This window comes from Sminthopsis crassicaudata, chromosome 4, assembly GCF_048593235.1.
Source record: "Sminthopsis crassicaudata isolate SCR6 chromosome 4, ASM4859323v1, whole genome shotgun sequence".
Classification (NCBI taxonomy): Eukaryota; Metazoa; Chordata; class Mammalia; order Dasyuromorphia; family Dasyuridae; genus Sminthopsis; species Sminthopsis crassicaudata.
In genome coordinates, this window is record NC_133620.1 from 98020066 (window position 1) to 98043133 (window position 23068).

At 39.5% G+C, this 23068-nt stretch overlaps 1 protein-coding gene across 2 annotated transcripts in view; it reads right to left on the reverse strand.

Moving 5' to 3' along the window:
• The window catches only part of SYT2 (synaptotagmin 2), a 167450-nt gene that overhangs the window by 45143 nt on the left and 99239 nt on the right, over positions 1 to 23068 (reverse strand). For both annotated transcript variants that reach the window (XM_074308826.1, XM_074308824.1), the window contains exon 2: positions 9421 to 9482. The gene's annotated coding sequence lies outside the window, so the exon portion shown is untranslated. The remainder of the gene's footprint in view (positions 1 to 9420; positions 9483 to 23068) is intronic.

Here is a 23068-nt window from a genome sequence, read left to right on the forward strand (position 1 = left end):
ACTCAAAATCTTTCAAAAATGAATGTTGAAAATTATCTTTGCATATAATTGGAAAAATAAAATATTATTGAGAGAAGAACCACAAGTATTGTCTCATTTAATTCTCACAACAGCCCTGTGAAGATGTTATTATTATTTCCATTTTTCAGATGTACAAAATGAATCAGGCAGAGGGAAAATAACTAACCCAGAGTAACAGTTAGTAAGCATTGGATATCAAACTTGAACTTACTGACTCCATGTCTGACATTCTATACACTGGACCACTCTGCTGGCTCAAGAACTTACTGACTTCATGTCTGACATTCTATACACTGGACCACTCTGCTGGCTCAAGAACTTACTGACTCCATGTCTGACATTCTATACACTGGACCACTCTGCTGGCTCAAGAACTTACTGACTCCATGTCTGACATTCTATACACTGGACCACTCTGCTGGCTCAAGAACTTACTGACTCCATGTCTGACATTCTATACACTGGACCACTCTGCTGGCTCAAGAACTTACTGACTCCATGTCTGACATTCTATACACTGGACCACTCTGCTGGCTCAAGAACTTACTGACTCCATGTCTGACATTCTATACACTGGACCACTCTGCTGGCTCAAGAACTTACTGACTCCATGTCTGACATTCTATACACTGGACCACTCTGCTGGCTCAAGAACTTACTGACTCCATGTCTGACATTCTATACACTGGACCACTCTGCTGGCTCAAGAACTTACTGACTCCATGTCTGACATTCTATACACTGGACCACTCTGCTAGCTCAAGGTTTCAGAAATTGTTTTGTGAACCCAAGAGAATCCCATTTATGGTAAGATGACTTATTGCATAGATTTTTGTAGAGGCCATAGTCCCATTGTTCTGTGTATTGTATATTGGTCAAAATCTTATCTGGACTGGGACATTTTATTAAGGATATTGACAAGCTAGAAGATGTTTAAAGAATACAGAGGGGAATAGAAGGATGAGGACCATGGTGTTTAGAAGAGAAAATATTTAAAGAGGAAGTCACAATAGCTGTCTTCTGCTATTTGAGTAGCCAGAGATTTTACTTATTAGTTTTGGCTCCAAAGACCAGAAAAAAAAGAATGGAAAATTTTAGAGAGACAGCTTTGGACTTAATATAAGGGAAAATTTCCTAACAAAATGGGACTCAGGAAGTCACAAACCTCACTGTTGATCTATAGAGAATGAATGATGAGCTTTCAAGTGGGAAATTCCTGTTCAAATATAGGTTGGAGAAATGGCTTTTGAGATTCTATTATCAGTCAAGGAAGTGGGGTAGTATTAAAGAAAGAGTTAAGAATGCAGCATTGAGAGAAAAAGCAAGCAAAATACAAAGGTGAAAATATTATGCTTTGATTCACATTCTGTCCCCATAGTTCTCCCTCTGGAAGTAGATGGATGGCATTTTCCATCCTAAATCCATTGGAATTGACTTGGATCATCACATTGCTGAGAAGAGCTAAGTCTGTCATACTTGATCATCACATACTCCATTGGAGACTAATCCTGATATTCCTACTGATTAATTATGGAACTTTATGCACTTAATCATCTACTGTATAAAATGAGGAGGAGTAGGAGTAAATAAGTTCCTTTCTACCTATAAGGTACTATCATTCTAATGATACAGAGTTCCTTCCTAAGCTAGCTCAGCTGCTCTTAGAGAATGAGCCAAACCTATGAGCTCAGCTCTAAAACAGCATGAGGTCAGTAATAATAATAATCCCTTACTTTCCTATAGAATTGGATATAGAATGCTTTCACATATATTATTTCATTTGACCCCTTGACATTTGATGAGATAAGCAAAGCAGGCTATAAATACCAATGGAAGTTAGGAAGACCTGGCTTTAGTCCAGGGGAAAGCCGCAGACAAATGATATTTGGATTGGTATCTCCTTTCTGAGATAGGTTTAAATACAATTCCCTTTAGGACATTCTTCAACCTTAGCTAGCCCAGTCTGCCCTGGGCCACATAGTTACTTCTTTCTGAGATACACAGAGACTTTCACCAGAAGCTAACTCATTTATTTCCCTTTCCCAGATTCCCGGGGAGGAAAGGAAAACTCCAGTTTCCCCATTCTGCGAATAGAGAATTTAAGCCCCAAAGAAGTCCATTGATTTGTTTAGGGTCACCCTGATTGATGGTGGCAGCAAAGCCAAGGCTGAAATGCTCAGCTCAGTGCTCTTTCTATGAGACAGCAGAAACAAGTATTACATTCGTTCAGCAGATAAGGAAATTGAAACAGAAAAAATTAGAAATCAAGCTCTACAGCCTAGAGGACCTCATGATGGGATGTGAGAAGAAGAAATTGTAGTCCTGGGAATGAGAAATCTAAAGAGTTTTTGGAGGACTACTCAAGATACTTATTTGGAACTGTCCTCATAACTTTAGATCTCCTTTAGATCTCTTTTGATAGAAGACCTGATTGGAATAGGGAATGGGATCTCTCTTGCCATGCCAGAATGAGCAGACTAGCATTCCAAGGATGGACTCTCGGGGCACTCAGGAGGGGAGGGCCAGCCTGCTGAGCCATGTAGCTGCTGAACAAGAGCAAGATAAATGGGCACTTCTCAAGCAGCCATTCATGACCTCAATGGGCTATGTGTCTGGAAGCATCCAGCCCAGCCTAGACTTCATGAGAGAATGAAGGAAAGGAGACTTTGGAGCATCAGCTCTGTTCCTTACTCACTGTATCACATGGAGAAAGAAATGTCCCCTCCCAAGGGATCAGTTTCCTTATCTGTGGATTCAGCGATTGGATGAGATGAAGAACCCTCTGCCCCTAATATTTTGGATTTTTGTGATTTTCCACTGGGTTGAGGATTACTTTGCCAATTTATCACTGAAGCCTGAAATTCCAGAGTTTCAGGAATCCCTCTTAAGATGCAAGTAGCAGCCCCCAAAAGAAGAACTCTTGAGAAGGTACTTCCTTAGTTTCTTTGCATGGGTTATGGGTATTGGGATAAAAGACTAACCAATGCATTGAAAAAGTCTGATGTTATATGTAATTGTGATTACATATGATTAATAATAATAATACAAGTATATAGAATATCAGGTTTTTTTTGATGCATTCACTAGTTTTGCTGAACAAGTTTTTCTCTTTTTTTTTTCTTTAGTCTAAGGGAGAGCTCTCCAGGAGAGGCAAGAAGAAGGATATAATGAGAAAGAAATGTAAAAATAAAAATTACCAATAAATACTTTTAAATGTAACTATTTATTATACATTGAAGTGCTTCAGTTATTAACACCTTTCATGAAAAAGTTTACCAGGTTTTTTCCATAGTAAGCCAAAAACAGCTTTTAGCAGGGAAGGGATGAGAGAGGGAAAGAAATAAAGATGCTGGTATCAGGTGGGGAAAGGCAAAGGATTATGGGGTGGGAGGAGAATGGTAAGGGAAAACAGTAAGATATTGGAGATAAATGTTACTGCTCAAGTCAGGGACCCATGGAAACTTAGTATAGGAATGTTGCCTTAGAGGTCATGTACTCTAACCTAGGAAGGATGCAGGAATTCTTCTGGACTAGATTGGCCCAGCTCTCCAATCCCCAGTGATAATAGTCATGCCTCTGAGTGAGGAAGTACTGTTCCTGCTCTGTGAGGAGATGGCCATTACCTATCTTGCTACTGACAGCTCTAGGTCTCTGGGAAGCTAAAGTGGGCCACGAGGATCCCTGGGGTGCAATTATGTTCCCCAAACAGCAGTGGTTCCCTCTTTTCTGGACCGGTAGGAGGAGTGAAGTGAGAGAGAGATGGTAATAGGGAGACCGCACAGAAAACCCTGTCCTCAAAATGCCAACATGCTGGAGGATAGGAAACATATGGGTAGAGGTAAAATTCCAATTTGGAAAATTCCAAATTGGCCAGACATTCTTAGACACCTCTCTCTTGGGTGGATCTAGGGGAGGGGGATCATGGAGGAAGGTTTGGAACTACTGGGAAACACAGAAGCACTATGCACATTTGTGAATTGTTTTAAGGATTTATAAGAAATCTTAAGAGGATCCTAGATTTAGAACTCAAAAGAGCTTTGGAAATTTTTTCATCCTACTCTATTTTACAGATGAAGAAACTGAGGTTCATAAAGGTGGTGACTTACCAAGGATTTGAATCTAAGTCTTTTACTTTCAAATTGAATACCATTTTCACTTTGCCATCCTGCCTCTCTGGTAACTTTTTCTACTGCCTGAGTTGAAGCTAGAGAATTCAAATGGGCAGGGGAATAGAGTAGGAAGACCACTCACTCTGGAAGCAAGAGGAATGAGTGTGAGAAGCAGTTCTGCTGATGACAAACCGTGTGACCTTGAGCAAGTACTTCTTCCTAACCTTCAGTTTCTTCATGCATAAAATGAGTCAAAAAAGAAAAAAAGGTTTTACCTCATACCCAAAAAACGGCAAAGATGATATAAGATTGAAATAGTCAAGATGGGTGAGAATGTGAGGCTGTGGACAGACTAGCAAATTATTACATTGTTGATGGAGCTGTGAATTGGTTCATTCTGGAAAGCAATTTCAAATTAAGAATGAATGGATAGTATTTATTAAATATTAACTATATACTACACAGAGGTAGCTAGATGGCTCAGGGGATAGGGCACTGGGGTCAGGAAAAGCTTGAGTTCAAATTCAGCCTCAGAATATTTCTAGCTATATGACCCTGGACAAGTACTCAATTCTCCTCAATTCACTGGAGGAGGAAGTGGCAAACCGCTCCAGTATCTTTGCCAAGAAAACCCCATAGCCTGTGTTGGTATGCTATGGTACACGGGGTCACAAAGAGTCAGACACGACTGAATGACTGAACAACAAAGGTTGGCAATAAAGGTGAAACAGTCTCTGCCCTTAAGGACCTTACATCCTAATAGACAGGACACATCATAGTTTTCTGATGTTATCATACCAGTTATTTGTTAAAGCACAGTAACATTCCCTTACATTCGTCTACCATGTTTTTTAGCCATTCCTCAGTCAATGGGTATTTATTTTGTATTTGAAAATGCAAAAAATATCATTATTTATGTTTTGTGTATTTGGGACCTTTCTTTTTGTCCTTGACCTTTTCAGGTCTATGCAGAGCAGTAGAATCTCTGGCTTTAAGAGCATGGACAATTTGTCACTTCCTTTGGTCCAGCTTCCAAACTGGATCACCAGACACCATATTTGGGAGGAACTAAATTACTGGACTCTGTATTGCCTGGGATTGTGCATCCTTATCTTCATCTTAGCCCTTTTCTGTCCTGCCTTCTCCCTTTGCTCGATATATCCTCTTCTACTTCTCCAACCCTTGTTCTGAGAACTGTGTCCAAATCACACTACTGTTACCTATGTCAATAGAATTCTCCATTAATCCATCCCAGTTTTTGTGATTTCCTAGACCACAACTGGCTTCTCTGGCTATCATTCCCATTAACTGAAGAATGGCTAAAAATAAATTGTGGTACATGAATGTAAGGGAATGTTACTGTGCTATAACAAACAATTGGTGTGATAACATCAGAAAACCATTAGAAGAGTTATATGAATTGATGCAAAGTGAAATAAAACAGAACTAGAAAAACAATCTACACAATAACTGCAACATTGTAAATGGAAGATCCCTCTTAAAAACAAGGACAATACAGCAATCCAAATTGAATTCTAAGAAAGTATAGTTCTCAAGTTTGACCTCAAAGGAGGGATTTGTATTTTTTTTTAATTTTTATAGCTTTTTATTTACAAGATATATGCATGAGTAATTTTTCAGCATTGACAGTTGCAAAACCTTTTGTTCCAATTTTCCCCTCTTTCCCCCCACCCGTTCCCCCAGATGGCATGTTGACCAATACATGTTAAATATGTTAAAGTATAAGTTAAATACAATATATGTATACATGTCCAAACAGTTATTTTGCTGTACAAAAAGAATTGGACTCAAAGAAGGGATTTGAGCATTTCATTGTAGAGGTGGTAGGCTGTGGTTAAATAACACTGAATAGAATATTAGACTTGCTTGATATATTGTTTAGTTCTGCTGAATTTTTTCCCCTCCTTTTAAAAATTACTTTCACAAAGGATAACCCTTTGGGAGGGGAAAGGGATAGATGCACTAAGAAATATAGTGACTGTAAAAACAAACAAAAATCAATAAAATTTATTTTTAATAATGAGTTTGGCAAGATAATCTCCAAGGTTTTACATTCTATAATCTATAGGAATGGAGCTAACATCCTGCCATCTATATTTCCAGCCAGATGCAATAATTTCCACAGTTAAGGGACTGGAGCTGAATGGTTTCTGATACATTTTACTATAAAAAAATATTTTGAAGAGGTTTTGTATTTGCAACTTGCTTCTTTCTTCCAACAAACCAACTTCTTTTATTTAACTGTCCTCATTTATTCCAGCCTGGTTAAGACTCTTTGCTCTCAGCAAATAAACCTAGTTGTCACGAACTGCCCCTGCTTCATTCTTGTGCCATCAGGCACACTATTCTCTGACCTCCGTTCTCGCTTTTCTTTTCTGACAAGTCACATCCTTCTCCTATTTTAAGAGAACCTCCCACATTAATCTCTCTCTGTGTTCAACTTCCCCTAATTTCCAGATGTACCCCCTTTTTGTTCAGCTGTCGTGCCTCAGTTTGGCAATTCAACAAACATTTATCAAGCATCTACAATACACAAAGTATTGTGTTTTTATTTAGGTTGACAGCTATATGTGTTTTTTGTTTCTACTATTTGTTTTGGTTCTTTTCTTTCTAGACATGGGAAAGCTTAGACTCAAAGGTTAAGTCACTTTTCTAGACTCACAGAGACTATGCTGATTGACAGAAATAGATCTTAGTGTCAGAGGTGATCTAGTCTTCTAGTTGTCCCACCAGCATAGATGCAGTTAAAGGTGCAAGCTCCAACCCAAATCTGGGAGTTGTTCTTAAGTAACACTATCTTATATTGAAATTTTAAAATTTGCATAATGAAAATTTGTGGCAGTCCTTTTTGTAGTGGCAAGAAACTAGAAACTGAGTGGATGCCCATCGACTGGAGAATGGCTGGATAAATTGTGGTATATGAATGTTTTTTTAATTTTAATTTTTTTTAAAATTAATTTTATAATTATAACTTTTTTTGACAGTACATATGCATAGGTAACTTTTTTACAACATTAGCCCTTGTACCCCCTTCTGTTCCGAATCCCTCTATCTGTTCCCCTCCCCTAGATGGCAGGCATTCCCATACATATTAAATATGTTATAGTATATCCTAAGTACAATATATATGTGCAGAACTGAATTTTGTTGTTGTTGTTGTTGTAAAGGAACAATTGGATTCAGAAGGTAAAAATAATCTGGGGAGAAAAACAAAAAACAGTTCACACTCATTTCCCAGTGTTCCTTTTCTGGGTGTAGCTGATTCTGTCCATCATTGATCAATTGGAATTGGATTAGCTCTTCTCTATGTGGAAGATATCCAGTCCATCAGAATACATCCTCATACAGTATTGAAGTTTATAGTGATCTCCTGGTTCTTCTCGTTTCACTCAGCATCAGTTCCTATAAGTCTCTCCAAGCCTCTCTGGCAATACTCTCTGTATTCATCCTGTTGGTCATTTCTTACAGAACAATATTCCATAACATTCATTGGTATATGAATGTTATGGAATATTATTGCTCTATAAGAAACAATCAGAGGATGATTTCAGAGAGGCCTGGAGAGACTTATAGAAACTGAGGCTAAGTGAAACGAGAAGAACCAGGAGATCATTATACACAGCAACAACAAGACTATATTATGATTAATTTTGATGTACATGGCTCTCTTCAAAAATGAGATGATTCAAACCAGTTCCAATTGTTCAGTGATGAAGAAAGCCATCTACACCCAAAGAGAGAATCCTGGGAACAGAATGTAGAACACAACATAGCATTTTCATGCTTTTTGTTGATGTTTGCTTGCATTTTGTTTTCCTTCTCAGGTTTTTTTCCTTTCCAGATCCAATTTTTCTTGTTCAGCAAGATAATTGTATAAATATGTATACATATATTAGATTTAACATATATCTTAACATTTAACATGTATTGGACTACCGTCTCTAGGAGAGGGGGTGGGGAGAAAAATGTGGAACAGAAGGTTCTGCAAAGGTCATTGTTGAAAAATACCCATGTATATATTTTTATTTACAAAATAAATGTTTTTTAAAATTTTGTAAATAATTATGAGTAAACTGAGATTTCCCCAGATCTTCCTGACTCCAAATCTGGTATTCTATACATTGTACCCCATAGTTGGTTCTTAAAGCCTGATTGATTCTCTACCATAGTGTAGATATTATGGTTACTATAAATACCTTGTCCACAATCCCACAATTAGTTGCATCAAGACTATATTTTGCTCATATTCCTAGAAGGCAGACTGATGTTCAAGACAAAACTTATGGTGAAAAAGATACCTTCACTTGGGGAAGAGGGGAGAGAGAGGATGGGAGTCATAGTGGCTAAGGGAGAGTAAAAGAAAGGAAAGGAGCAATGATTAACAAAGGGAAAGAATTAGGCAATGGAATTAGCACAGAAGATCTAAAAAGCCTATATAAGACACTGAGAGGAGACCATAAGAGCTCTTGAAAAGGGATCATATATAAGTTCATAGATTTAGACCTGGGAGACATCAGAAGTCATCTAGGCCTAGGTTTCCATCTTATAAATGAAGAATCTGCAACTCAGGGAGGTTCAAGATACTTGCCCAGGTTCCCATGGGTAGTAAGCATCAAAGGCAGAATTAGAACATAGGTCCTCTGACTCAAAAGCCAAATCCCTTTCCAGTCTGCCATGCTACCTGCTCTTCCTTCACAGACGAGAAAACAAGGCCAGGGAATTTAATGGACTTACTGAGTCACACAAGAGTAACAAAAATGGAATTTGCATCCAGGTTCTTGGAATATCAAATCAGTGCTTTCTCTGTTAGAGACTTCCACAATTTCCAGATGATGGAGGAATGGAGATAAGACACATACGTAGTCACAGAATCACGGATCTTAGAGGCCCTTTAGTCCACTCCCTTCATTTTATAGATTAGGAAACAGGAATCCAGACCCTTTAATTAGAAATCTACTAATATTCTTTTCACCATCCCACGGTTTCCACAAGGCTTAATAACATTTAAATGGAATCCAGCACTATCTGAGAATATAAGCACAAAGGAGATACAAAATAAAGGAGCAGTTTCTTGTAAGTACAATGAATCAAGGAAAGCTTCCTGGAGGAGGGAAGCTTTGGGCTGAGTTATACTGGAAAAGTGGGAGAAGCATAAGTTAACTAAATAAATGGGGAAAGATTAGGCTATAAATGAGGAATAGCAATTCTAAGGAAAAAAAACAATTCTATTTCTAGGGATGGAGAAGGAAGGAAAGTTTTAACAACTTACCACCACCCACTGAATTTCCTGGATCTCTCAGGGATGGATGGGTACTCTTTGCAGACCAAGACCTATGAAATAGACAAGTCATTGATTAAGTTCAGAATGTCCTTCTTGCTTTTGGGGGATCTCTAGGCTTCAAGACCCCACCTGAAGGGCATTGACAAACTAATACATGTCCACAAGCCAGAACGGAGGTGGGACTGGGAAGGAATCTGAAAATGATGTTATCTGACAGAAGGTGGAGGACCTGGTACAGTCTAACCTGAAAAAGAGACTTAGGGGAATGGCACGAGGGCTGTTCTCATGTGGCATAATGCATGGAAGAATGTGATCTACAAACCTGAAATCACAAATATCAGGTACTGCGTTTATATTGTAATTACAAGTTTGTAGACCACACACTTCCATTATTTGATTTAAGCCTCACAACAAGCATGAGAAATAGATCTACAAATATTATGATCTCCATTTTATGGATGAGGAAGTAACGGGCAGCATATGGTAGTGGACAGGAAGAATGGATTCAAGTCCTACTTGGACATGCACTGGCTCAGTGATCCAAGTCAAGTTACTAATACCCTAGCTAATTATCTCTCAAAAGCTATGGCCAAAAAGTCATAGGGCAGGAAATCATTTACATTGGCAGAGGGACTTCTTCTTGGAGAGCTTCCTGTTCAGCCCAAAATAAAAATGGATGAGGAAACTTGGATTCAGAGAAGTTAAAAGATCCTCCTTGACCACAATTAGTAAGTGAGCCTCCACATTGCATGAAATGGGCATGACGAGACCAGTCTAGTTACTAAAGTCTCAGAATCTTGCATTGTCAGTGAGTGAGCTTGTAGAGCCGAGGAGACCCAGCTCACCCAGTGAGCTCACTGGGTGAGCTGGGTCTCCTCGGCTCTACCAGCACACTATCTACCAGGCAACACTGCCTTTCAATTTTTTAAAGGATTACGATGTGTAAAAGGGTTTTAGATTCATTCTGCAAGACTTTTAAAAGACCAGTAAAAATTAAAGGAAAGGGAATTTCAAGTGGCTTTAATAAAATGCTTTCTAATCATCATCAGCAGTCCAATAGTGGATGGAGCTCCCAATCATTGAAAGATTTCATAAAGAGACTATGTAGCCATTTTGCGGGGTGTCAGAAAAGTGTCTCATAAAAGGGATTCCTGTCTTGGGCAGGAGGTTAAAATGATCAGAATATAGCAGAGACTGAAGGGACCTCAGACACCATCCAGCCCATCCAGTTCTTTTTTGCTAGACTAGAGTCCAGTCAAGTTAAATGTCTTGTTTGAAATCACATGCCAGTAAGTGACAGATATGAGACTTGAACTCAGATTTTCTTAATAACCCCCAGTGTCTTGTCCCATTATAGTCACTGGGCTAAGGATATGTCAGTTTTCAATAAAAATAAGCTGAAAAGTGGGGTTAATCCCAGGCAGGAAAGAAACCTGGAAAAAGACAAAAGACTGGATTATATATATGAGATGCGCAGTAAATGTTGCTGAGATCCATAAATTCTGGACACAATAAATATGTGAGTGTGAGGAAAAAAGGAAAGGAAGAAAGAAGGAAGGAAGGCATGAATGAAGGAAGGAAGGAAGGAAAAAGAAAGGAGAAAAAGAAAAAAGGAAAGGAAGGAGCTAGAGAAGGAAAGAAGAAAGAATGGAAGAAGGAAGGGAAGAAAGAAAGAAAAAGAAGAGAGGGAAGAAGGAAGAGAAATAAGAGAAAAAGGAAAAAAGAATAATGGAAGAGAGGAAACAAGGAAGGAAAAAAACCTTGAAATTAATACAATTAAAGATATTGGTTTTCCCCCTTCTTATCTAGAGACCATCTTCCTTGAATGTCCATAGACCAAGAATCTCTGATTTAGTCCAAATCCCCATTTTATATATGATGAAACTGAGAGCCAGAAAGAGAAAATTTTTCCCAAGATCACACAAATAGGATCCAATTGAACTTGGACTCAAACCGCAAGTCCTCTTGTCTCCAATCCTGTATTTTCTTTAATATGACACTTGTGCCTGCCTAAGCCAGAGGCTTCAGTCTGGCATTTCTTAAGTTACTTGTTCCACTTCAGAGACAAAGGCTTTTTTGACCAATAAACTAAATTACTTCTTAAGGGTTTTCTTTCTTCTCCAGATTCTTACTTAAGTGCTTAATTCTGCTTTCTTGGGCTCTGTGACTCAATAAGCACTTCTAGCTCCTCCAACTTCAGTAACCCTAGAAGAGAGCAGGTGTGCTATTTCATTTCTCATTCCCCAGTGACATCAAAAGAAAGTTAGCCAAGCTCTGGGTCCTAGACATCACTTCAAGATGACCATTGGAAGTCATAGATTTGGTCTCCTTTTAATCATCAGAATAAATGTATAGAATGTTAGAGCAAGAAGGGATCACTTAGGTCTGCCCTACCTCATTTTACAAATAGGGAAACTGAGGTCTAGAGATAAGGAGGTGACTTGACCAAGCTAATAAGCATCAGAACTGTATTTGTACCCAGATTTCATGTATGTTAACAATGAAAGGGACCTTTGAGTTCATCTAGACTTTAATTTCTCAACTGGTTCATTTGATAGGGCTTCAGTGAATTACAGATCTTAGGTCTGGAAGGGATCCAACTCTTTTTCTTTTTTTTGCAATGGAGTTAAGTGACTTGCTGAGAATGATACAGCTGGTAAGTGTCTAAGGCTAGATTTGAATTCAAGTCCTCCTGATCCCAGGGCCAGTACACTGTCTACTAGGTTACCTAGCTGCTCCCTTACTTCCCCACTCCCAACTCCCTCATTTTACAAATGAGCTTAAAGAGATAAAATGAGTAGGATTCAAATTCAAGTCCTAGAATTCCTAGTTCTCCATTCTCTCTACAACCCCAAATTCTCTGAGAAAATGTCAATACTGAAATATTTCTACCTTTAAAAAGAGCCTATATGGAATTATTTATGTAGCAACAATTTATTTTGTATGGAGCAGTTTTTAGATAGAAAATAGATTTAATATTTTATTTTGCTCTAAATTTCTTTTGATTCTCTCTTTTCTCACCAAGGGGATTCTATCCCCAGAAGAAGCATTTTGAGGATTTTATCACTATTTCAATTATAAAAGTATTCTGTAACCAGTTGGATTTAATCCAACTCCTTAATTTTACAAAGGAGTAAATTGAAGAGGGTTTGAGCTTGGTCTAAGGTCTAAGATCATTGTGAGAATCAGTATCTGTTTTGATTATATTGTCTACCACTCTAGTGGCAAAGCCAGGTCTCCAAGGTCCTAGACTAGGATTTCCTCCCTCCTCCACTGTGGGATTATTGCTAAATACCTGAAACTTGGGCATGGATAGGAGGATGATTTAGGATTTAGGACTATAAATCACAGTGATGTTACCACTGGGTTATTATTGTGAGCTGTGTCCCTTGTTTTTCTTGTATGGTTCCCACTCTATTCTGTGGGAAAAGTTCAGGGCTAAACTAAGTAAGGGTCCTGATGGGATGGATTTTCTCTGGTTCCTTTGGGAGGGAGGCAGCTGAAAAATGCAGCAGGCAGAGAAGCCTGAGGACATAAAGGAAAAGGTGAATGCTAGATGTGTGTCATGATAGGCAGCTCAAGCAGCCCACAGAGCTTAAAAATAGAGAGATACTCAGGCGTCAGGGGGAGCTGGGGACTAAAATACTTGCAAGATCATCGAAGTCCCCCAAGTCTACCTCATTTCTCCGTCTGATTCCAGTCTTTTTCCCCATTCAATTCTGCTTCACTTCTCTGGGTACAAAATTGGGAAATCACTAAAGTTGTTCTTCAGTGGCTGAGCCACAGAGAATGATCTTATAATCATTTCATATATATTTTGTAAATATTTATATATGTACATGTTATCTCTCCTTTTTCTTCTTTCTTCCTTCCCTTCCTTTCTTCCTGCCTTCCTCCTTCTTTCTTACCATCCCTCTCCCCCTACCTTCTCCTTCTCTTTCTTTCTTTCTTTCCTCCCTCCCTTCTTCTCTCCCTTCTTCCTTCCCTCCTCCCTCTTTTCTCTCTTATTCCCTTCTTCCTTTCTTCTTTCTTTTCTTTCTTCCTTCCCTCCTCTCTCTCCCCTCCCTCCTCCCTCTCTTTTCTCTCTCTTCTTCCTTCCTCCCTTCTCATTCCTTCCTTCCTTCTTTCCCTCTCTTCTGCTTTCTTCCTCTCTCACTCCCTTGTTATTCCCTTCTTCCTCCCTTTCTTCTTCTCTCCTTCCTTCCTTCCTTCCTTCCTTCCTTCCTTCCTTCCTTCCTTCCCTCCCTCCCTCCCTCTCCCTCCCTCACTCTCTTTCTTTCTTTCTTTCTTTCTTTCTTTCTTTCTTTCTTTCTTTCTTTCTTTCTTTCTTTCTTTCTTTCTTTCTTTCTTTCCTTCTTTTTTCTCCCTCCTTCTCTTTCCCTTTTCCCTCTAAGTATTATCTCTCTCTGCTCTCTCTCTTACTCCCTCCAACCCTGCTCTTGAGAAAAGAATTCTTTCATTTAAATCTCTTTTTTTGGTTTGGCTCTTAGTCACTCTGATATTCCTCCCAGGTGCACGTTGAAGCTTGGACCTTATCACAGAGTTATAGCATTAAAGAATATTAAATAAGAGGGATCCATAGAGATCATCTAGTTTAGAGACCCTTAACCTGGAATCCACATGCCCTCAATGTGTTAGGATACTTAAGAAATTGTATGGTGGAGAAAAAAATTACATCTTCATTTCAATATAGTTGGCTTCCTTTGTAATCCTATGTATTTTATTTTATGCACTTAAAAACATTATTCTAGGAAAGGGTCCATAGGCATTATTATACTGCCAAAGGGATCTATATCACACACATAAAAAGGCTAAAAACCCCAGGCGATCTCTTCTTTTAGATGAAGAAACAGCAGCTTTCACATAGGGAATAATGATGATAGTAATAATTCATATGTATATAATTCTTTAAGGCTTATAAAGTTCTTTTCACACACCAACCTGGTAGTACAAATATTATTCCCATTTTTCAGATGAGGAAAATAAAACTCAGTCACTCACTAGTGACAGTAAAGGAAAGTGAAGTGCCAGTTATCTCTGACAGTAGAATTTATCCACTGTTGATAAGAATTTCACACATTAGGCAACAGGTGGGCAGTTAGGAGGAGTCTCTCCAGGGCTCTCAGTTGACACTGGTGAAATCACACCATTCTCTCCCTTCAACAGCTCTGGATGTGACAGAAAAAGGTGCCTCAGGTAGGAAGGAGCAGGCTCTGTTCTCCTTCTCCCTGCCCAAACAGCTCCAAAGAGCTGCAAAGCAAGGCTGATAAATTCTCAGTCCTTTGATGTCTGCTGCTCAGTATCTCCTCAGTGGGTACCTTCCTGGGAAAGAACAAAAGGCCTGAATTAATCACTAACAGGCAGTTTGCTTAAAGGAGGCCAAGGTCATGGAAAACAAGCTGCAGCCGCATCTTGGATCATTTGACTTCTCAGTAGCTCAGACTCTCCTTTCATCCTCTTCTTGTTGTTGGTTTCCAGCAGGGTGAAGGGTCCTTCTGAGTCCAGCAGGAACCCAAAGCTGGGATGGATCTATAAAAGTCATCTTGTCCAACTCCTTGCCATCCAGCTATTAGAATGAAGATCTCATCTCTGCTCACAGAACTGACTTCTAGGTATGAATCTTATTTCTCTACAGAGGTTTCTTCCTTCCTTTCTTTCCACTAAGAAGTATCAAGCCCTACCTAAGTCTGAATTCTCTGTCAGTGAACAAAGCGAGAACTTTTCTATTCTGGGAAGTTCTAACTACACCAAGAGGAAAATAAGTTAGATGGAAGGATGGGCTTCTTAAATCTTCCTTAGAATGGAAGGCCCTGCTAGGTGGGGAGATTTGTTCAGGGGATGCTGGGAAGTGTGCCATCCTTGGAGCCATTAGAAAATGTAATGAGTGTTTTAGGTGCGGACCACCGTGGGAAGTGGCTAGGGAGATCTAGCTCTGTATCTTAAGTCTTGATGATTTTCTCCATTTCCCTAAAGATTCTAATCCTTCCTTGGAAGTAATCTTAGAGATCTTGCCCTTAGCCCAGGGACTTCCTTCTTTACTACTTTTTAAATCTGCACTGATCTCTAACTCTTGATTTAGCCCCCAGGACCATCTTGATCCCTGAGACTATGTGCCCCCTTGGATCCAGAGATCTTCCACCCTGAATCCTTAATTCCTTTTCTTTTTCCTCTTTCTTTCTCTTTGCTGATGTATCCTGGCACTTAAATCTGACAATCACTCCCTCCTTTCCTGACCACATCCAAGCTATCTCGGATAGCAAGGATGTTTATTTTACTAGAGATTGTCAATTTAAGGGGGGAAACACACCAAGATAAGGCTATTAGAAGTGGCTATGAAAGAAAATTACCCAGTCCCAGAGGGACTCCACTTTCTAGATAATCTAATCTTTTTTTATTTCCCAGGCCTTCTTTGACCTCCAAGATACTCTATAGGCTGGGTGTCTATACTTTCTTGCCTAACTCTGAAAAATAGAAAGCAGTAGATGGGTCACAATTGCACCCACTGATATGGGATTCATCTATATGGATATTCTAAACTGAGCTCATTTGTTAGTTTACAATTTCAAGTTCTCTGTCAGCCAATCAGAATTTTTTGATTGCTAGTGATCTGTGAATATTCTACCCACATTCCTCCTGATCTCTTATCTAACTACAACATTGAGTTCTGGAATTGTTGAATTGAAAAGTTGGAAGTTGGAAGAAAATCAGACACCATTTTATGTATTCAACACCAAACAGGAACTCCTTCTACATTGACAAGTAGTTTTTACTTGAAGATCACAAGTGGTACAGGCTCCAGGACCTTCTGAGGTGGATTTGAGGTTGCTCTAAAGGTTAGAAAGTTTTTCCTTTCATGAAGTCTGCAGTTGCCTTCTTGGGCATCATCAAGCAAGTATTTATTAAGTACCAACTATGTGCCAGGGGCCTAACAGAACATGCCTAATTCCTCTTTCAGGTTGCAACGCTTCAAACACTTGACGATGGCTATCATGTTCCTTCTGAGTCTTCTTTCAAAGGTAGAATAAATAAAAAGAATAATCACATTCCACCAAAAAAAATCCTTATCCTCCATATGCAATAATAATTCTTACCAAATTTTATCAAAGACAACTCCTTTTATGAAAGAAGAGACTAGACCACATGATTTTTTGAGATTCCTTCTAATCACAGAGCTTCTTGGTGCCTGACGTTTATTGGCCAGAAGTTCTGATTAAGTATGTTTGTCCCAGGACTGCCTTATAATTTGCTCTTCTGCCCCCATCTACCACAATTCCTATAGAATTAGATCAGTTAAAAAGAGAAAGAACAGGAGAAGATATCTCTCTCGAGTAATATCTTAACCTTCCTATTCTCTATCTTATTTTGTAGAGGATAATAAAATTGAGAACACAATTCCATCACACCCTGCTCATAGGCAGCATGGGATAGCAGAAAGATCCCTGGGTATAAAGCCAATAGAACTGCATTTGGATTCTGGTTCTTCCACCTTGTGTCTATGTGATTTCAGACAATTCCTTTTCCCTTCATAAGGGCTGCTTCTTTGTCTTTGAGATAATAGAGTTGGATTGGAAAATCTTTGAAGGTGTTTCCTTCTCTAAAATCTTATACCTCCAGAATTTACCACACAAAGAAATGGATAAAAAATGAAGATGGAACTCACAAACTTGAGCCCAGAATGAGTAGCTGTGAGTTCATATTGTGGTTTTTCCACCAGTGTGTGTGACCTCACTTTCTCTACCTGTGACTTAGCTGCCCATTTTCAAAAGGGACAATTAGCTATGGTCACATGTTCAATACACTCAATTGGCATTAAAAACACTTAGACCTCAAGACATTGTGATGAGTATCTAGTAAGATAATAGATATGAAATTATTTTGGGAGCTTCAAAGGACTAGGCAAATAAAAGTTGCCATTGTCTTCATCACTATGGTCATCATCACTCTGATGATCACCAATACCATCAATTCCATTATCAATACTATAGTCCTCATTATCACAGTCATCATCATCATGACCATCATTATCATGTTCTTCAATATAACCATCATCACTCATACTCCAGTGGTTTGAAAAAAAAGCCCACTGGAATATCCTTCAAACTAACTAGTCCATTAGGTTGGAATAGCCCACTCTAAAGCAATGACTGTTTGGACTTTTCAAAGTGCTTCTCAATTTGGACTAAAACTAAAACTCTTGCTAAGGATGAATAGAGCATTTCAAAGCCTTAGAAAAGTCCTTTAATTTGAGTAGACTGTTTACTCTTCATTTCACTTCTTCGAGAATCACAAAGCATCAAGTGTAGAAGGAAACTTTCATAATGACAGCAAAATTAGAAAACCAGTGAAACATGGGGGATGGGGAGCCAGTCTTGGAGCCAGGAAGGAATGAGTTCAAGTCCTGCTTCTGACACTTTGCATTTGTGGCTCTGGTGAAGTCAGTGTTCCAGACAACTTCCTAAGATTGTCAGCAGAACAATTGCTCATCTGCATTAATGGAAGTAGTTTCCTGACTGAATTGTCAACCTAAATTAAATCATAGGTCTAGAACTAAAACAAATAGCAACTCATGTTTCTATAGTTCTTTATGGGTTAAATTACATTACATCAGCATGACAGGTACCTATTATCATGTTATTAGAACTCTCTATTAATGCAGACTGCAATCATCTGTAACATAGTCTCAGAGGGTTGTCTGAGGTTCATACGTTGTGCCCATAGTCATGGACTAGAAAATGTAAGGGGTGGTATTTGAACCTAGCTCTTCATAGAATCAAAGAGATAAAAGGGATCTTAGAGATGATCTAGTCCAACCTTCTCCTTTTACAGATGAACAAACTAAGGCCTTAACTAAGGTTAAGTAATTTCTGTGGGTCATATCACATCATAGGGCTTTATACATCATCTTCTTGGATCTTCACAACAATTTCATGAAACATCACAGAATCATAGAATCTCAGAATTAGAAGAGATTCAATGGCTATTTGTACCTGAACAAGAGTCCCCTCTATGCTATTCATAAATGGTCATTCAGCCTCATATAAGGAGGAATCCACTACTTCCCCAGGTAGCTCACTCTACTTTTGGAAAGCTTCAAATATTATTTTACCTAATAGATAATACAGGTGTAATTATCTCCCTTTTACAGATGAGGAAACTGACTTCCATAAAATTTGAATGACTTGCTTGAGATCACACAATAAATTAGTGATAAAACCAGTGTTTCTTGTCTCTTCTTCCCACTCCTTTTCAGCTTCTTTTTATGTGCTATCTTTCACCATTAGAATATAAGCCCCTTGAAGGCAGGGATAGTATTTTTACTTATACTGGTACTCTTGGTACTTATTAAAGTTCCTAGAACATCGCCAGCCTTTAATAAATGGTTTCACTCAACCCAGAATGGGCAAGGGAAAATTCTATTCTCTCAATGGAGATACAGACTAGAGAACAAGACCCAAGGGTCAACATCATAAAATCAACTAGAACTCTGGTCTCCAAAATCCCAGTCTCGTGTTCTGCTCAATGATCAACACTTTCTTTGAGAAACTTGATTAGGGAAAGGAAATGTGAAGGACACTTGTGGATATACAAAAATAGGATGCTCTTCACCAAGTGAACTTATATCTCTAAGACTTTTGCCAAAATTAATTCTTAGGATGTTTTTGAGACCTCTAGATAAAAGAAATATTTATGGGTCAAGAAGCCAAAGACAAACTTTCAGAATAGTCCCTAGAACTTCAACCATGATCCTACTCTTCTTTCCCTTCCTCCACTTTCCCTAGGTGATCTTGCTGTCTCCAGCATCCTATGAATTGTTGGCTTTGAGGGTTGTGCATTTACAGCTTTGCAATCACCACCATTGGCTTTTGTAAAGGAGTTGGAATAGACCCAGTCAATTGGCAGAGTAGGCTCTAATGATAAAATAGCAAGGAAGGTGATTACAGCCCCTGGCTATCCCACATGCTCTGACTTCAGCTGTTTGTTTGTTTTTTAAAATATATCAACCACCCAGCAATTTTTTAATAAACTCTAACTGAGGTAGATGAGACATGAAGCAGAAGATGAGAAAGAGAAAAGAGGAATAAAATGAATAAAAATGTAGAAGAGAGAAAAGGAAAAAGAAAAGGATCAGAATGGAAGAATAGGGCCCATAGATGTCGATAACATAAAGAAAAGATTACGAGTTCACTGGACAAAATGATCACCAAGAGCCCAACCCTTCTAAAGCTAACATGTTAGGAATCTATTTACTTCCATGCTCCATGTTCTTTGGAAGCCTAAAGAGCTTATGGGTTTTGTCTAATATCAAGTTTGGGAATAGGAACATAACCCAAGGCCTGCAGCAGTGTGGTTGGGAGGTTAGAGAGAAGAGGTGGACAGTTTGCAATCTGTCTTGGACCAGCTTGCTGCCCTTAAGTAGAAATCATGTGCCAAGAGAGAAAGATGGACTGAGCTACCAGCCAGCGGAGATCAGCCTGGCCCTGCTGTGACCTACAGCTTTGGAGAGAGACTTTCCTGCCAGAGTCATTTGGGCCGGTAGTGGCAGTCTCTCTCTCTGGCCGGGAGGGTTGGTTGGTCAGAAGCCAGCTGGAAGGACCTGTCCCTCTCTCCTGCTCCTCTCAGATGAGCCCCACTTGACTGAGTCTTCATCAGCCTGCCAAAGAGAGGGTCTGGACTGGTCATTCTCATTGGCCTTTGAGTCAGCAGGAGAGAGATGGCCTGTACTATTGACCTTGGGAAGTTCAGGGTCAAAGTGGAATCCTGTTGTTGCAGGGGTGCCCTTTGAGAGATTGTCTCTGTTTGTTCTTCTGGGATAGGCTACCAACCTGGCTTCTTGAGAGGATAGGAATGAATCAAGTGCACTAATGGACTCCATATGTTCTCATCTAAAAGGATGACCACTCTAGCTGCTTAACAATACTGATTCTGAAAGTCAAGGCATTTGTCTTTCCTTTCTTTCTACATATCCTAAGCCCTTCCTGCTGCAACAAATTTTATATCCTCTTCTAACACTGCATCTGTCTTTGTTTAAATCAGGGCTTCTTAACCTGAGGTCTGTGAACTTGCTTTTTAAAAAATATTTTGATCACTGTATTTCCATGTCATTATTTTCATTAGTAATCCATGTGTGTTATTTTATGCAGTGAAAAATGCAATTCCAATAAGGGTTTTACCAGAGCTCTAGAACACAAAGTGAAGATCCTCTCCCCTCCCCCCAGTTTAAAGCTTTCTAATCACCCCTCCCTAACCTGATAAAGCTCCATTCTATAAGCAAATATGGTGAACATAAAACCTGCCAACGCAGCAGCTGCCAAATCCGGATTGCAGTCATGGGTTCAAGATTTTAATTCATCCAAAGATGAAGGATTCCCTCCTCCCACACTCTATGAGATTCAGGGAACAACAGAGGAGGCAAGAGACACAGAAGGAAAATGGACCGATAAGTAAACAAAGGCAGTGAGAATTATTCACGAATGCTCCTGACCCTCTAAGGCCTTTTTCTACAACTCTCATTCCGCTCTGGGGCCCAGATAAGGAAGCAGCCTTTTCTTAGAGCTCATACCCTCTGTCCCATGCTGCCTCTCTCAATGGGCCATCTGCTCCCAGGATTTTGTAAATGCCTCAAAAGTCCCATCTCTCCCAGGGAACTGGAAGCCAGAGAGCCGTCAGCCTCGAACAAATACATGGAAATTTATTGGGGATTTGAGGCCCTAGGGAGAATAGCAGGCAAAATCGGTTGCAGTGCTCCCTGACATACAAAGGGTTACTTAATGCAGCAGTGTGTAGTTCTCCTTTAGAAGTCAAACAAGGCACACGCTGCCATCCTGCGTCCTTTTCACTCTTAGTTCTTTCCCTGAGCCCCAAACTCAAATTTATTTCCCATCCTTTCACACTAGGCAAATATTGATTTTCCTTCACTCCCTGATGCCAATGGAACAGAAACCAATGTGCCTGTCTATTGTCTACTTCCTCTCAAGGGGACCATCCAAGCTGTCAAGCCAACAGCCCAGGAAGGCTCCTGGTTAAGATGAGAGAATAAAAGAACATGCATGGAGAGCCTGAATTCTGTGAAGTCTCTGGATTAGGGGTTGTTCAGTTTTGTTTTGCTTTGAAGACCATTCCTCAAATACACACAGACTTTTTTCATTAAATCTCGTGAAGTCTCATGTGGTTGTGTGATCCAAGAAAGACACTGTGGCTTCACAAAGAGCATTGAAGGAGGTGTCAGAAGACTAGTTCTAGAGGCTTTTGTTTACATTCAAAGTCCTTCAACACCTACCCCACCCCCCCCCAGCCCACACCCTGCCCCCTCCTGGCTAGTCTCGTCAGACGACTCAACCAAGACACTCCATCTTTGTATCTGGCATTTTCCCTGGCTATACCCAAGTCTAGAATGCTCTCCCTCCTCCTTTTCTCCACCTACTGGTTTTATTGGCTTCCTCCCAAGTCCCAACTAAAATCCCACCTTTTACAGGGAATCTTTGCCAATCCTTAATTCCAGTGTCTTCCTTCTGTTAATTATTTCCTATTTATCCAGCACATAGCTTATTTGTACATATTTGCTTGCATATTGTGTCTATCATTAAATTATGAACTCCCTAGAGGCAAAGACTTTCTTTTGCCAGAGCTTAACTTAGTGTGGGTGCTTAATAAATGCTTATTGACTCACTGACTGACCATTTGGAATAAGCTATGTAACCCAGGCAAAGTACTGTCACTTCTTCCAGACTCAAATTTTTCATCTATAAAATCAAGAGATTGAATAGTTTTTTCTTCTATAGAGAGAGGGAGTTGGATTACATTGATCTTTAAAGTTCCTTCTTTTTCCAAATCCTATGACCTTATATGAATTGTCAAGCCTCCATTGAGTTTTAATGATGTCAAGTGGAATGAAGTTTTCTTGCTCTATATAACTAAGACTGTACCAAGTTAGGATCTGGCCACTCAAGGATACTTGCTTGCCAAAGACCTGTCATTGCCCACTTTGTGCCAGTCAAGGATGGTGGTTCCTAGGCTCTCTGGCATTAGGTAGTAGTGCCCCGAAGAGGCTTCCCAGTTTGAATTCTCAAACTCTGCTGAAATATCAGTGTGAGTTCCACTACCACCACCATAATGGTTAAGAATCATCGGGACCTAAAAAAAAAATCATCTCATCTAACTCTCTCTTTTTAAAGATGTAAGTCACAGCTGGCTGGTGGAAGCCAGGTCTTCTTACTCCCAGGACACTTTCCACTCCATCAGGCTTCCTCTAAACCTTGACAGCCAAGCAATGGTGCTAGGGAGAGTGGGGAGATTTGCCTGCCAGGATGGGCTACCAAACTGGATTTTATTTCCAGTTCTAACCTGCACCTTGATATGTGACCTTGGATCATAACTCTCTGGAATTCTGAAGCCTCATATTTAGTCACAGGGCAGCAGCTCTTCTGTGAGGCCCTTATCCCAATGGTAGATGGGAAAGTAAAGATAGTTTAGCCTCAAACTTGAGTGTCAAACTCTATTATTTCTCTATTTTCCCTACTCCTTAAAATTGTACAATGTCAAAAATGGAATGGACTTTGGAAACTATATAGTCTAATCTCTTCATTTTGTGGGCAAGAAAACTGAGACCCAAGGAAGTGAAGGATTTTGTCAAAAATCT